The 16,188-nt window shown below is 33.2% G+C and overlaps 1 long non-coding RNA gene across 1 annotated transcript; it reads right to left on the bottom strand.

Annotated features, from left to right (window-relative positions):
- Positions 1-6,902: 6,902 nt before the first annotated feature.
- LOC147643032 (uncharacterized) lies at positions 6,903-8,283 on the bottom strand. Its single transcript, XR_015272656.1, has 2 exons — positions 7,177-8,283; positions 6,903-7,120 (listed from the first exon to the last, which is right to left on the bottom strand). It is a non-coding gene; the product is annotated as an uncharacterized LOC147643032 (long non-coding RNA).
- Positions 8,284-16,188: the final 7,905 nt, after the last annotated feature.

The following is a 16,188-nucleotide window of genomic DNA, read 5'->3' as shown; positions in this document are numbered from 1 at the left end:
GTACAGAAAGATAGCAAATGTAATATTAATATGACCTCAACGTAAGTTTTTCGAAAAGCTCAGCTCGAATGGCTTAATTTGATGTAAAAAATTTTAATTGCATACATTGTGCAAATCAAAAATTTAAAGAGTTATATGTACGAGAAACATCTTCCCTCCTTCATTACTCTTGTTACTCTTTTGGTTCTGGTTGTTGACTCCCCGCGGGCAACTTGCTCTGATTATGACAGTCGGGCTTACATGCCAGAAACAATAAGACCAACATTTACTCTCCCGAAAAGGCATAGTTCTTGTTATTATGGCTTGGTCAATGACATACTTTGTCATTTGTCTTCTACAAGGACAGAAGCGCACAGAGCATTATCACATATAATTCCTGGGGTAATTCTCATGTTAAACCGAAGATACTCAAGAAATCATGGTCCTGTTTGTCTCAACTAACAATTTTCCCATTTAAATGCTGATGGTAACCGCAAAAGCACGACTTTGCTTTCCCCGTCGCCCCAGCTATTCCATTCCGACCTGGATCCCTTCACACGAGAGTGCGCCTTCTTGGCATGTCCTCTGGTAATTACTTGGGCAGTTCCTGCTGCTGGCTGGGGCCGTGATTGTTGAGTGAGAAGTAGTTGTTACAGTTGTCTGTAGCCTGCACGGAACATGTCAGCTTTTCCCCGAGGGAGGGTCCTTTACTTGCATCACCCCATCCGTCCCGTTGCTTCCCCTTCCGGGTTGTCAGTCGCTAGCTGACGCAACTTCCCTCAACCAGCCCTACTTGACCTGGGGGTCATCATCGGTCCCGCGGTGGCGCAGACGTTGTTGTAGGTTTCTGTGTTTTCGTGGCTGAAATGTTGTTCTAAATTGTTAATTAGGTTTTTGTATACTCGTTTTCTAACAGACATGTGGGACCCACAAAAACACAACCGCTGCGGCACTCTTCTAGTTAAAAACTTTAAGGTTTCGGTGTTTCAGCTCAAACAATAATCTCTAGCATTTTAATGCCCTTGAAGAATAATTCAAATACTACTCCTTAGCAGAAAAATCATTCTATTTTATAACCTTGCAGGGTATTATAATTTCAGTCAGAAGTTTGCATCGCAGTGAAGGAGTCACCTCCGACCATATAAAGTGTATATATTCTTGATCAGCATCGAAGTTCTATCTGCAAGGGAATGTAAACCTCGGCATGCCGAAGTAAGATCTCTTCATTTTGAAAAAGAATCAATTAATTTAACTACACAATGTGTACGTACTCAAAATACATTCATTATAATGTAAATGGATTAAGCTACTCAGATTAATACATTTTAAAATTTCAATAACATTTTCTCAAAGTTAGTTTTGCAAATAACTAAATGGGCAGGCAAAAGAAATTAGTTCTTCAACATTATTTGATTCAAAGTTTCCAATGTGTTTTTTAAGGAATGTGGTGAAAAGAAACTGTACTGTACATGTTGAATCTTTGATAGTTCCAAGAGTGATCTTCCAATCATGACATGGGATGTACCGTTATAAAGCCCGAACAATTAATTCTACGTTATTATTTATTTTTATCCATTTGAAATTCCCTTGACACGATGCCACAAATTGAACAGGAAGTTCGGAAAAAACAATTACTAAACCAAAAATCCTGTTTCATACAGAACATTGGCAAAACGTCACTAAGTCAGTGTTAATAGTGTAAAAAGCATTATTAACAAGTTTGGCGAGACTTTTTCTATTTAAGATTTTCCAAGAGTGGGAGAAAAAGAGGTCCAAGGGATGAAAGTGTTGACAATAAGGTATTGACCTTAATCCACAAAGACAGAACGATATCCGTTCGAGATTTAGCAAAAAGATCAACAATTTCAAGTCGAGTACAGAAAAATTAAGAATCATCACAATTTAACAACCGTTTGATACCGTAACATGAAAAAACTGATCCGAAAAAACACACACAAACGACGACAACGACTGTATACAATAAATTTAATGTATTAACTCGAAGAAAAGAAATAATTCCTACATTTACAACTGTCACCTATGTATATTTAATTTACAGTTGTATAATTACAGTTTTACATTCACAGTTTGCACTTTCCCTTATTTGTAACGATCGTTTGTGTGGCAGTATATAGATATAGTCGTCCGATTTTCATAAAATTTTCAGTAAAAATTTAGAATATTATAAATTTCCGATTTTTTCTATGGCAGCTGTATGACATAGACCTCCGTTCCGACATGAGTGTATATAAAAGACTAACTGCAAGGTTTCATTCAGATAGCTTAAAACCTGAGAGACTAGTTTGCATAGAAACGGACAGATGGACAGACGGGCATGGGTAGAACGATCGGCTGTTGATGCTAATCAAGAATATATATACTTTTACTGCACTGCTTACTTCTGAATGAAATTAAAATACTCTGAAAGGGTATTAAAATAGGGCTCTGTAAAGTTCAGTTCTAGAAATGTTAATTAAAAGACTCGTGTTAAGTCTATCGATTGTTAAAGTCATTGTTGAAGTCAAAAGGTAGGGATGGGAAATCAATATATCAATTATATAAAATAGAGGCCGCGTTCGATATTTTCGATGTTTTGACAGCTAAAATTCGATAGTATTAATAGTATCGGTGTTTGCACGGTTATTTATAAAAATTAAAGTTAAAGGCAATTTCGAATGTTTTTCCCCATATTTAATGGGTGATAATCGAGATCAAAATAATTTTATCAGTTCATAGGGAATTAAAAATTATAAAAATAACAAACAAAATGTTTACTTAAAAAGTAGATATTTAGTTTTTGTTTTTGCTTTTCTAGATTTCTACAGATAAGGCATTGCAGACATGTGTTAAAAACTATTTGTGTGTATCCGCCACCTCAACGGAAAGCAATAGAATGTTTAGGAAGGCACAACTGAAAAACAAAGCGCATTAAAATACAAAAATTTTGATAAATTAGCTTTTGTTAATCCAAATGAATGGATCTCATTTAACGCTTAAGTTATAGGTTTATTTAGTTTTCAGTTTTAAAATACATGTGTTTAGTTACTATAACGTATTGATTTACATGTTATAAGGTTTTAGATTTTGTATTAAATATTGTTGAAAATATATACTGTTTGGTTTTAATGGATAACGTGAATAAAAAAATTTGAAAATGCTAGTAACAGGTTTTAAAAAATTGCATGGCAAAAAGGCGATACATGTTTTCCCACACAAGCTTCGAAACATCGATGCAGGTAAACTTCGATGTTTTTCAGCTCTATTGCTCGTTTCTCAGACGCTTTATCGATGAGAAAAATAAAAACATCGATGTTAAAAAAAAAACATCGATGTTTTAAATGTTTTTCGCCGGTCTAATAAATATGATTTCACCGCTGAACTTTCAATTTAAAATGCTGGCTTCAACAACGTTTTTCTTTTATTTTTAAACGACTTATGGTTTATCGTTGCTCAGCCAATGTGGGTTTTCAAATTACGAAGTAAAATAATCGGAAATCCAACCTTCAATTGTAAATGGTGGCATGCCTGGCAAATCAAGTGAGTTACAAAATACTGTTGGAAAATTTTGAAGCTTCGCTGGCATCGCAAACTGTATCTATAGATTTGTATAATACCAAGCTTCCTAATAATTGAAGTCTAATTTTTTCAGTTTGCAAATATGTTTTATTGTGTTATTTGCAATAAATTTGAATCACTTTTTTAGTTGAAATAGACATTTTTATCTTGTCAAGGGAGAGCGGAACCACGCCCTTGTTTTAAAAAACTATTCAGTCTTCTGACTTAATATTATTGTGTAAAATATTCTAAAAATCGGACTACTATATCATATAGCTCCAAAAGGAACAATCGAGAAATTAATACAATTAAAAATTATAACTTTTTCAGTTTTCAACAGATTTTTATCAAATTTAAGTTACAGCCAGTAACTTTACAGTTATTATTCTACAATTTTGTGCCAAATTTTATGAAAATCGGACGACTATATCATATAGCTGCCATACAATCGATCGTTAGATATAGAGAAAAATTGTTAATATTTTAAGCAAGGCTTATAATTTAATCATGAATCGTTAAACAAACGAAGAATGTTTGCAAATTATTGAATTTTACTATCAAAAAATAAATAATAGTTAAAAAAAAAACTTAAAAAAACACGCTTTTATAAATAACAGAACTAAGAAAATAAATAATTTATAATTACAAACGAAATTATTAAATTCAGACCAATAGTATATAAGTATAAACAAGATCACTAAATTCAGAGTTAAAAGCGTGGGGGGCACCCGGAGACACGGTAGTATCTCGCGCCAAGTACCTGTTATTTTTTTTTCTTTAATTAATTATATCAATCATTTTTTTAACATGTATTCAGTTCGACTATTGCTATGAATTTGTCATTTGACTGATATACATAATGCTGTCCACTAAGCACAACGTTTAAATACATACGTGACGAGATATTCTACAGCTGCACTGTTTTTGTTAATCTAATAATTTTTTGTAAATATCAGAGATTTTCTTTTATATTTTATGTTTACAGAAATACATTTATCATTGTTTGTAACAATAGTTAAACATGTACTTGGCAAAGCATTGCACAGTGAAACTGTTATTTGTAGGATTTTTCTATAATTTCATAATTCCTTCCTTCCAGATATTTGTTCCAGATAGATGTTCCAGATAGTTGTCCCACGCTTTAAACTCTGAATTTAGTGATCTTGTTTATAATTATATACTATTGCTCTGAATTTAATAGTTTTGTTTTGTAATTATAAATTATTTTCTTCTTTTTAGTTCGGTTATTTATTTATAAAAGCGTGTTTCTTTAGTTTTTTAAAAATATTATTTATTTTATATTTTTTAGTGTGGGTACCTATAAACGCGTGTATATGTAATAGTTATTTTTCGTATTTTAGTTTGATTTATCAATAATCAATTTTTGCGGACATGTAATTATGAAATATCTTACGAACTATTTCGTAATCTCATTATTTCATATAAGGCCTCTTTGTTGGATGGGGATCGCGAGATAGCTCTGTCTCTCTTACTCCTTTAAGGAGGATCTATAAATCAGAAATTATCAATCCTGACGATCCTAATCAGGATAATAAAAATTTTTTATGAAATTATTGCATTGTTATCGGTCCTTGAGAAGTATGCAAAGTTTCAAGCTTCTCAGATACATATATGGAAACCATTGAAAATAGTGTTCTAAGATTCCGTTACATACATATGTATGTACATACGTCCCAAACTATTAAAAGCGTATTAAAAAGTGTTCGGTTTCCTCGAAGGTCGAAGCTTTCATTAGCGAGATACCGGCAGAAATGTTGAAAAAAGTATGCCAAAATTAGACTAAGCGGATGGAGCATTTAAGGCGGAGTCGCGGCCAACATTTAAATGAAATTATCTTTAAACATTAAATTATATTGACCATACTATCGACTCAAATCAAGATTTCATTAATTTAAATTTTATCTGAATTTTATGAGTTTTTTTTCTTTTTAAAGTGGGAAAGCTCTTAAAAAATCACCCTTTATTTTGTTTTTATACCCTTACAGCTAGTCACTATTTTGCAACGCAGTAAAGGAAACATTTTCGACCCTATAAAATATATCTGTATGTATGTATATACAGTCGAGTCCCAATAATACGAAATGGCAAAGGGATCACTTTTTTTACGAATTAGACGGGAATTCGATTTATCGAGATTTCTATTGGCCGGGGCTCAAAAATGAAAGAGTTGAATAAACGGGGCTTTTAATTAAAATTAAATTAAATTAAAATTAAACAAACATAAGAATAGAAGGAAAATAAAACAATAACATAAAATTATATTAACAAAAAATTAAACAATTAAGCAGAAACATTAAATTATAAAAAACAAAAATTCAAGCTTTAAAATAATTGGTAATTTTTGATTGCTTGGTGTTTTTTTCTTTTATTTTTTCCATTGCGTTTTCTAAACCTATTAGGTTGTCAAAGACACTTTTTGGCACATCATGGGTCGAAAAATAATGTTTAAGTTGAGGAATTAATGCTCTGGCTTGTAAATTCGTTAAAATTTCTTCTCCATCGGCGTCATCATCCTCGCCACTTTCAGAATTGTTGGGCAAAACTTCCTCCAAAATTGGCTTGCATTATAAACTCTTTTTTCTGTAGAATTGATGTTATTGTTGATGGAGCGACATCGAATTGTTTTGCCACCTCAATTTTCTTTGTTCCATTATCAATCGCCGAAATAATGTTTTTTTTTTTCGCGATTGATAACGTCTTTTGCGTACGTTTTTGTGACATTTTCACAGGACGATGTTACTCTCCGAAAAAAATCAGAAAACTTAAAGAAAACAGCGAGAGAAACACAAAATTCATAATTCATAGCGACATAAAGGCTACATAGCTGTCTGCAAAATCTAACGGTCTTTACTACAAAAAAATTCGCATTTCGAATTATCGAGATTTTCGATTAAGCGGGGAACGAATTATCGGGACTCGACTGTATATACATATATTCTTGATCAGCATCGGAGCATCAGAGTCGGTCTAGCCATCTCCGTCTGTCCGATTATATGTATGTATGTACATATGTATGTATGCAAGACTGGACAGTCAGTTTTGAAGCTTTATTTATGAAACTTTATAGTTAGTCTTATCACTAAGCAAGAAACACATAGAGGAGTCAAACAGTACCAAAAAGTACTATCACAAAAATGGCTGAGCCTGGAACCCCAAAGCACCGGAACGATATGTCTAGAACCCCAGAGTGCCTTCGGCTTTTTCGAGTTCGAAGCAGTTGTTCGAAACCGAGCACAACAAGAATTCACTTTTCAGTGTAGTGTTGGAGAAACATCGATAGTGATCACTATCGATGTTTTCGATAGTGATAGTTGAAAACATCGATAGTATCGATAGCTTAAATACAATTTTTTTTTGTTTACAGAGACCATTTATTTTCAATTAAGTCCATATTTTTGTTAATAAATAACAACATATTAACGTTTTTAGCCTTTAAAAGGCTTCGTTTTTTTGAGATCAGTTCCCCAGCTTTGCTGAAGCACCTCTCAGACTTCGCTGAGGTTGCTGGAATACATAAGTATTTCAGGCACAATTTTTGGAGCTCCTTCATATTGTCTGGATTTCTCTAAAAAAAATGAAATGATTAATTACACATGTTTTAATGTCGTAATAAACACTTACCTTCTAGTAATCAAGGGGGTCGGAGTTTTGCGCTTCGAGCGGCTTTTCAAAATATTGTCTAAGGCATATAATTGCATCGGCTTTATTTGACTGGATTTTCGCATCGAGTTTGCTTTGCATAAATTTAAACATGGCTGGTTGTGATTGGGGAAGCGAAGGCGTCTCTGGAGGAATTTTGGATTTCTCGTTGTAAACTTCAAGTTCCAGAGCCTTCCCTGCAATTTCAGCATTGGTACGCGTGGCGAAGCCTTCCTTTTTCAACCTGGGGTCCAATATTGTTGCCATTCGTGTACTTGTGCGTTGATCATATTGGCAAAGACGCTCAGGGAACCTTTTTTTCAAATATTCACACACTTCGATTGCAGCCTCCGATTTTAATTCTAATGTAGCAATGTGGTGCTGCATTTCACAGATTGATGGGATAATGAGCGACGAAGTGGCATATTTATTTCCAGAAACTTGCACTGTTACATCATGAAATGGTCGAAAAAGGTTCGACAGATCCTTTAGTATATCCGTATCTTCGACGGATAATGTCTGCGGCGCTTTGGGAGTGTTTAATAGAACTGCATTTATAGAGTCGAATGTCAATCAAATTCGATCTATCAGTAATAAAGCACTATTCCATCGAGTGGGCACTTCTTGAATAAGGCTGTATGGTTTTTCACAGTTCTGTGCTTCTTTAAATTTTGCAGTGGCCACAGTGCTACTTTTAAAAAAAAGTCAAAATTTTTTTACATTTTTCCAAAATGTGCGAAATAGAATGAAACTTTAAGGCATCTTGCACCAACAAATTTATGGTGTGTGCGAAGCAAGGCAAATGCTTTTTTTGGAGTATCTCGCACGCTTTCTTCATTGAGTTGTCATTATCAGTCACTACCGTCACAACCTTATTCAATATTCCCCACTCTGACAAAATTGATTTTAGCGTGTCAGCTATATTTTGGGCTGTATGATTTGTCGGGGTAAGTAGTTTCTCAGTTGAGAGTACAGCGCTCTTTAGCTTAAAGTTTGAATCGACAAAATGACAAGTCAGCGAGAGATAACCATCATTTACATTTGAGGTCCAACAATCTGTAGTAATCGAAAGGAACTCAACTTTTTCGAGTTCAGGCTTTAGAGAAGACTTTAGTGTTTGTTTCGTACATTTTTGTGAGCTCAACGTCTCGGAAGTAGGTTTTGCTTGGCAACACATATTTTGGATCCAAAGCAGATATGAGGTCTTTGAATCCTTTATCATTTACAACGCTAAATGGCTGAACATCAGTGGCAATCATGCGCATCACTTTGGCATTCAGCTCCATCTTTCGCGCAGACCCATTTGGGTACGAGTTTTCCGATTGGAAATATTTTTTTATAGCCGGCTCATTGTTATCTGCGTAATTTTTTAAATAATGCTGATGCATGCGCCTTAAATGATCATACAGGTTCGATGTATTGCCAGAAGTTTGGTATTGCTTACCGCAATATTTGCACTTAGCATGCTTCTTGTCATTTAATTTTTTGAAGTGCTGCCAAACTTCTGACGACCCTCTTCCCCTTTTTAGCGGTTCTAGTGACGGCTGATTTTCCTTTTCTTTTTCCTTTGAACTAACTGAAAATAAAAAAAATTACACATATTAAAATATATTTTAACTTAGTGTACAGCACAAGCAACAACACCACAACACGAGGTACAGAAGCCGCGACAAACAGAAGCGCGCGAATAACTTACACACACATTTGCATATACATACATACATATATGCAAATTCTCATGAAATTGCACTTATCTTTTACAAAACGATCAATTTTTAACTCCTCCACTGCCCACACAACCCTGCCAAAACAATATCTATCCAAAAGTTAATTATTAGTTTAAAATATTAATAAAATTAAACTTTATTACTTGTAATCCGACGCGAAGCTCTGTTCACTTTGGAGTAAAAACTATCGATAGCGAGAAACTAAACATCGAGGTTTAAGAAAATTAAACACTATCGATAGTGCCATCGATTGTTCTCCACCACTATTTCAGTGGCAGATCGGCTGTGTAAGGATGAGCAGGGTGCGTTTCTTTGTGCTGTGCTCTCGTTTCTTTGTATATGTGTATATGTGTACAAGCGCTCACACGTTTATATGCGTGTGCAAATTTCTGTTCGCAGAGTCTTTTTCATAGGTTTCGGACGGCCACAGCCAGTGGGCCGAAGCGGCGGCTCACTTGCTTATGACGTCACAGCAATACTTAGCGGCTAGCGCTTGCATTGGGGGACAAATTATTTAAGTTATCTAACTATAATTACCACTTATTTTAATTTAATTTTTTTTGTCAATATATTTCCCAAAAGGCATTTTTGACCGACCAGAAATTATTATTGCATTCCATATTGTATTAAAACATTTTTATTTGTTTCAGTACATTTACATATTTATAAAATTATAATAATTAGAAACTAATTGTATAATTAATTAATTAATTATAAACTAGAAAATAATAGATTTATGGTAAATTTAAGACATTATTTTTCAACTATGAACGGAACGTACTCACATACACTCAACCGCATATCTCTGCATACACCCCAAAAAATTTTCAAATTCAAATTTTAAACACACATTGTTTAATTAATTATTAACATTTTAGACAAATTTTAATTTTAATTCTAACATATTCTCTATTCAATTGTCTTCCATAACGTATTTTTTTTTAGAATTATGAAACAATGCTTTATATTTTATTTTTAATTTTAAACTTAATACTGTAAAAAATGACCCCGCAAAATCATAATATAATAAACTATTTTAAATTAATAATATACTTATTTTAATATCTGGTATGGTATCCATTCCTGGGTACAACCTCCGTAAGGCATCTCGGCATGGAATCCACCAGATTTTTTGGCTCCTCGCCTGTTATTTTGATCCTTTCCTCCACAATGACTTCCTTAAGTATTTTTTTCGATGTTATTGTATGTTTCCGGATCTTTCGCTCCAAGGGATGCCACAAATGCGCAATTGGGCTAAGATCTGGACTCTGTTGAGGTATTCGCGACTGATTTTTAACTTTTAATAGAAAGTAAAGCTTTGTATTATGTGCCGTGTGCTTCGGATTATTGTCCTCTTGAAACCAATATTAATGTTCCAACCCTAATTTTACAGGACTTTCTGGGAAGTTGTCTAACAAAATTGGTATATACATAGATACCTTGGTCCATAACAGAGAATTTCCCAAAACTTTTTCTGACGATACTGTCCTTCGTGTCCTAAAAAGGGCTGCATACCAAAGTAGAGTCGCCCGCAAAAAGCCTCTGATCTCGGTCAATAGTCAATAGTCAATAGGCAAAAGCCCCTAATCTTGGCAAATGAGCACATTACCAAGCCCCAGATTTCTGGAATAAGGTAATATTATCCGATGAAAGCAAATTCTGCATATTTGGAATCAAGGACATTGTCTTGGTCTGGAGAAGAACCAGAGAAGTCTTTAATAAAGAAAATTAAGTTGTCACAGTAAAGTATGGAGGAAGCAACATTATGGTGTGGGGGTGTATGACAGCAAGTGGCGTGGGAAAATTAACAATTATTGACTCCGTTATGGTCCAAGGTATCTATATACCAATTTTGGTAGACAATTTAATAAAGAATATGTTAGAAAAAAATTTGTCTAAAATGTTAATAATTAACTAAACAGTGTGCGTTTAAAATTTGAATTTGAAAATTTTTTGGGGTGTATGCAGAGATATGCGGTTGAGTGTATGTGATATCAACACCTATTATAATAATAAAAACCTAAGTTGAGTATACCTCACCTTACATGTTTGCATTCTGAAAATCTTAGCCTTGTTTTGTTGGTAGGTTCAAACACTATGTTCACCAAAAATTTGAAGCTAATAACAATAGGGGAAACAACGGTTTTGCACAGGGGTTGTTTTTGAGAGTACGATCCGTTTATAGTTGAAAAATAATGTCTTAAAAGTTTTTTTTATTTAAATTTGTTTAAACAATGTGTTTAGAGCCCTTTTGCTTTTTTAGTTCTCCTACCGGAATTATATGCTTATGGATTCATATTTGGAGATTGTGGTGGATACGTCATGAATTGAGATATTTTTTTTTAACATTTTACAGCAGAAAGACCCGTATTGCCGATCACTTCTGGTTTTTTTTAAATGCTTAAAATAGTTTAAAATGCGCATTTCGCGTTATTTCATCGATTAAAACTGAGCTACCAACTGTGGAAAATATAAATTTGGATTATATTTATTATATTTGCCGTTAATTAGTCGTGAGCGAAAACAATTTGCCGACCATTTTCTACAATAATTTTTTGATGTCCTGCTAAGTTTATATTAAGTAAGCAGACAACTAACAGAAATATTTCCAAAAACTTTTTGCTCAGAACTTGCCGATAATTATTTGTGGAAAAATCAAATTTGTTGTTCAAATTTTTAATTAAATATATTTTAAACAAGAAAGAAAGCTAACTTCGGCACGCCAAAGTTTATATACTCTTGCATATAGAACTTCTATGAAATGATATATATTTGTGTTAAAAAACAATGAAGTAATACCTGCTTTCATTGTATTCACCTATACATATTATATTTGCAGTTTTACATTCAAAGATTTGCATTTTTCCTCCACATCAAACGATCGTTTGTATGGCACCTATATGATATAATAGTCAGATTTTCATGAAATTTGACACAAAATTTAAGACTAATATAAAATGCCTATACCTAAAATTTAATGAAAATCAGTTGAAAACTGAAAAGGTTATAAATTTAATTGTATTAATTTCTCGATCGTTCCTATGGGAGCTATATATACGAGTTGATTTTCATAAAATTGTATCGATCATTCCTATGGCAGCTATATGATATAGTCGTCCGATCCGGCCCGTTCCGACATATATACGAGTGAGAGTATATAGAAGGCTAACTACAAAGTTTCATTCAGATAGCTTCAAAACTGAGAGACTAGGTTGCGTAGAAACGGACAGACGGACAGAAGGACAGACGGACAGACGGACATGGCTAGATCGACTCGGCTGTTGATCCTGATCAAGAATATATATACTTTATATAGTCGGAGGTGCCTCCTTCACTGCGTTGCAAACTTCTGACTGAAATTATAATACCCTGCAAGGGTATAAAAACATAAAGTTACCCTGCTAAGTCGATATCAAGTTAGCAGGACAACACCAGAAACCCTTCACATTTTCAAAATCCTTTACAACCAGAATTAATTAATTGAAAGAATTAAATTTGTAGCTTTATTTTTGTCGTATTTTTTAAAAACACAAGGTTGCCCTTCTACGTGTATATCAAGATAGCAGTTGCTAGCGCCTTTCCGTGTACATTTACATATCCCCAATCGTTAATGTGAAATTTTTGGTGAGTTAGACCGTAACTACGCAAACTAGTCTTTCAGTTTTAAAACTATCAGAATGAAACTTAGCAACCGCTTATAGAAGCGGTTTTTCCGATTTTTCCTATGGCAGCTATATGACGTAGTCGTCTGATCCGGCCTATTCCGACATACATATATACGAGTGAGAGTATATAGATATAGATAGAGTATATAGATACTCTCACTCGTATATATGTATGTCGGAATAGGCCGGATCAGACGACTACGTCATATAGCTGCCATAGGAAAAATCGGAAAATAATATATAATATAATATATATATATATATTATATATATATATATACAGTCGAGTCCCGATAATTCGTAATGGCAAGGGGATCACTTTTTTTACGAATTAGACGGGAATTCGATTTATCGAGATTTCTATTTAACGGGGTTCAAAAATGAAAGAGTCGAATAAACGGGGTTTTTAATTAAAATTAAACAAACATTATAAGCATGTACATTCATTTGTACGTTTTTCAAATTAAAGGAAAATAAAACCATAACATAAAATTATAGAACTAAAATTTAAACTATTAAGCATAAACATTAAATTATAAAAAACAAAAATTCAAGCTTTAAAATAATTGGTAATTTTTGATTGCTTGATGTTTTTTTTCTTTTATTTTTTCCATTGCGTTTTCTAAACCTATTAGGTTGTCAAAGATACTTTTTGGCACATCATGGGTCGAAAAATAATGTTTAAGTTGAGAAATTAATGCTCTGGGTTGTAAATTCGTTAAAATTTCTTCTCCATCGGCGTCATCATCCTCGTCACTTTCAGAATTGTTGGGCAAAACTTCTTCCAAAATTAGCTTGCATTATAAACTATTTTTTCTGTAGAATTGATGATATTGTTGATGGAGCGATATCGAATTGTTTTGAAATGCTAATGCATAGCGACATAAAGGCGGCATAGCTGTCGCATTACGATTTATAAGAGGTTACGAAACAAAATTACGATTTATAAGAGGTTCAATATTCATTGCGTTGCGCCAAATAATACGAATTAACGAGGGGACCAAAATGTATGGATTTTTTACGAATTAACGAGTTTTTTTCAAGGGGACAGAATTTTTTACGAATTATCGCGATTTTCGATTTAGCGGGGTACGAATTATCGGGATTCGACTGTAATATAATATATATATAAATGAAACTTTGTAGTTAGTCTTTTATATACTCTCACTCGTATATATGTCAGAACGGGCCGGATCGGACGACTATATCATATAGCTGCCATAGGAATGATCGGAAAATTTGTACAAGAAAAATATAACATTTTTAGTTTTCAACAGAATTTGATCAAATTTGTGATATAGCCATTTCATATTATTCTACAATTTTGTGTAAAATTTTATGAAAATCGGACTAATATATCATATAGCTCCCATAGGAACGATCGAGAAATTTTAGAGGAATGAGAATGGCGGTGGCTGTTGTCGAAAGACTGACAATCGCGGTGGCGATAACATTTTTAGTTTTCAACAGGATTAGCCATTTCATATTATTCTACAATTTTGTGTAAAAAAAATTGGACGACTATATCTTATAGCTCCTATAGGAACGATCGAGAAATTAATTCAATTAAAAAGTATAACATTTTCAGTTTTCAACAGATTTTCATCAAATTTGATACATAGCAATTTTATAAGAAATAAAAGAAATTAATAAAATTTAAGATTATAACTTCTTCAGTGTTCACCAGATTTTCATCAAATATGAGATATGGCCATTTTATTTTAATCTACTATTTTGTGTAAAGTTATAAAAAAAAACCCAACTACTATACAACATATAACTGCCATTGGAACGATCAAAAAATGAATACAATTAAAAATTATAACGTTTTCAGTTTTCAGCAGATTTTCATTAAACTTGAGATATAGCCATTTTATATCAGTCTTAAATTTGATGAAAATCGGACGACTATATCACATAGGTGCCATACAAACGATCGTTAGATGTGGAGAAAAATGCAAATCTGTGAATGTAAAACCGAAAATATAATATGTATAGGTGAATGAAATGAAAGCAGGTATTACTTCATTGTTTTTTAACAATAATATATATATTTTATATTGTATGGAAGGAATCCAGGAAGTAATCGAAGTTCTATCTGCAAGGGTATATAAGCTTCGGCGTGCCGAAGTTAGCTTCATTTCTTGTTTTTATTTGAATTAAGAACCATTTGCTATGGTAAACGTGTAAAAAAGTAACTCAGTTAATATTTTCAGCTACCCCGTAATCGATGAATAATAAAATACTTATAATAGCTTTTTTTATATATATAAATATTTGATAAATATATATAATTATATTTATCAAATATAAATCTATATATATAGATTTGAGAAATTCTCTTCCCTAATTTTACGGCAAATTTTTATCAAATCTAGTCCGACTCGTCTCGTAAACTACAAGGGTGGAGTGGAGGAATCCTAAATAAAGAAGTCTTGGGACGAGTTTACACATTTTCGACGATGCCACACCGTCAACACAACATCGCAAGCGAAAAAAGTCTGACATATGTAATTCCTTTCCAGGCTCCCCATGGCTTAAGAAATCGAAAATCCAATTTCTTAGTTTTTTTTTATGTGGGATCATGTTCTATTTAGTGATGCTATTTGAATAAGGTATAAAAGCAAAAGTTTTTATCATACTTGGACATCACCTGTTGACAAATTTTAGCTCAGTACCAGCTGGATCTTCCAAAAGAATAATGGTTCTGGGTACGCGGCGCTGATCGTAAGGTATTGAATTCTGTTGTACGCTCCCCGTAAAATATTTTAAGTATTATAGAGTACGTTGGGATATTTTTAAAAGAAAAGTTGAAAATCACGCAACAAGTAGGTATTATTGATGCTCATGGTGTCCCAACAAAGTATTTACTGTGTTCCTTATGCCACAACTGTGGTAGAAATGGACCCTCCTTAGCAATCACATTCTATGAAGCTCATATTCCTCGTCTTAACGACGACAGCACTGTCTAGATCTAGATCATTATGGATATTTTGTGAATTCTCCCTTACATTGTTCTATATAAAATTTATTTATTTAATAAACAAAGCAGTTATGTTATGCAATATGTGGAAATATGAAGCAATGAAATAAGGCTATTAGAGAAATAGCACTTCAACTACGCCTCGGATGAAGGACTTCATTTGAGTTGTCATGCCAAAATTAATTCACCTCCATTTAGCCACAGCTCACCAATCATTCATTCTTATAATTGGGAATTGTTTAATTTCGATAACTCTGAGGTTTAGCCTCAATAAACTCTCAAAGTAAGGATAACTGACTTCGGAAGGAAAATGGATACATTGTATACTAACAAAAATGTACCATTGCAATACTGCCACATCTGCTTCAAGGTTCTACTCTTAATTATTTCACTGCTGGGCGAACCCCGAACATAAATGTACATAAATTCCAACTGAGTGACCAAATATTATATCCCTCTCTAACGTCTCTGGAAACTTTTTGCCTGGCCCTTAGAGTTGCACCACTGTAGAACCTCCTTTGAACTGCATGGACCTCTTAGAGTATTATGTGCAAATTATAATGATTTGTACACATTAATCTCTAACGTAGATAGTCTTCCCAAACTAATAACTTTAATT

Source organism: Drosophila serrata, unplaced genomic scaffold (assembly GCF_035046125.1).
Source record: "Drosophila serrata isolate PLE 108 unplaced genomic scaffold, ASM3504612v1 contig_301, whole genome shotgun sequence".
Classification (NCBI taxonomy): domain Eukaryota; kingdom Metazoa; phylum Arthropoda; class Insecta; order Diptera; family Drosophilidae; genus Drosophila; species Drosophila serrata.
This window is presented reverse-complemented; position numbering and strand designations above follow the sequence as displayed.